Raw genomic sequence first — 1324 nt, 5'->3', positions numbered from 1 at the left:
AGGCAGTATCACTACGGAAGTAGGATTGCCCAACCTTCCTTCCGAGGAGTGGCATGTGGGTTTGAACCGCCAGCTGTCTGGTTAGCAGGCAAGTGTCTTAGCCACTATGCTACCAGATTCATAGGGATCCTATATTGCAGAGCAGATTGTTAGGTCTTTCCTCCCACTGGGGGGTTTAAACTGCCAACATTTTGGTGACCAGATGAACACTTAACATTAACACCAGAGCTTGTTATCAGCACGTTAAAAAGGGCAAATTAACAAATTTCCTTAATAAGGGATAACATAAGATATGTAGATTCTTTGTTGTGAGAAGTCTTGCTTAAACAAGTGTATCTCACTAAAACATGAGATAGAGGGAAAAAAAAAAAACAGTTTCTCAGTCATGCTTTTGAAAAACTATATTGAAAACTACAACAATAACAAAACTCTTATCTTAACATAGCAAAGGAAGAAGGATGGAATCTTATAATACTACCCAAATTTCTTTCCCCGTGAAAGCAGATGCAGAGTTTCTTGGGGGTTTGGAAGGTTTTTCTTTCAAAGCCAGGAGAGTCTGCTGTGAGGAAGGAAGTAGGGATCTGAAATGGTGATTCCTGTTGGATGAAAGAGCCAGTCTATCCCAGCTCTTGTTCTTCCATTCTAGAAAAGGCACACACTCAATAAACCCTTTCTCATAGCTCATCCTTTCCTGTTCTGTGATTGAAAAGGCAAAATTTCTTCCCCTATGAGTTTGTCCCATGTATAACGCCCTTCCCAAGTGCTGAGGAAGCCCAGCAGCAGTAGCAATAGAAGTTAGCCTAGGAGTAATGAGAGAGTGCTCCCTGGTGGGAGTGGAGTCAGAGTGATAGCGTGACAAGCAAAGTTTCTATCCAAGCACTTCCTATCCAAGTTACTTTTATGTATTAGGTCAGTCAATCCTTAAAGCAGTCCTATATGGGAAGTAATGATAATAATGATAATTGAGATCTTACCATACACATCATATGCAGCCACTACCTGTCTGTCCGTGGAGGCTTGCATGCTGCTATGATGTTGAACAGGTTTCAGGGGAGCTTGCAGACTAAAGCAGACTAGAAAGAAAGGCCTGGTGATCTGCTGATAAAAACCCTATGGAGAACAATGATTCAGTCCCCAGCAGAACATGGGCATGGCCCAGGAGTGGCGGCATTTCATTCTGTTGTGCATAGGGTCTCCATGAGTCAGAGGCCAACTTGATAGCAGCTAACCACCACAACAGTTACACACCAAACACTGTTCCAAGCACTTTACATGTATTACTTCATTTAATTCTCCAACAAGCCACTGAAGTAGGTTTTCAGAT

The 1324-nt window shown here is 42.3% G+C and overlaps 1 protein-coding gene across 1 annotated transcript in view; it reads right to left on the bottom strand.

Moving 5' to 3' along the window:
- Window positions 1–1324, bottom strand: part of LOC103194219 (olfactory receptor 139-like) — a 23822-nt gene that overhangs the window by 5623 nt on the left and 16875 nt on the right. The gene's annotated exons all lie outside the window — the stretch shown is intronic.

The sequence above is a fragment of the Orycteropus afer genome, unplaced genomic scaffold (assembly GCF_000298275.1).
Source record: "Orycteropus afer afer isolate SDZICR_OR568_19922 unplaced genomic scaffold, OryAfe1.0 scaffold00042, whole genome shotgun sequence".
NCBI classification, from domain to species: domain Eukaryota; kingdom Metazoa; phylum Chordata; class Mammalia; order Tubulidentata; family Orycteropodidae; genus Orycteropus; species Orycteropus afer.
Note: the sequence above shows the minus strand (reverse complement) of the source record. Positions and strands in the feature narration are given on the sequence as shown.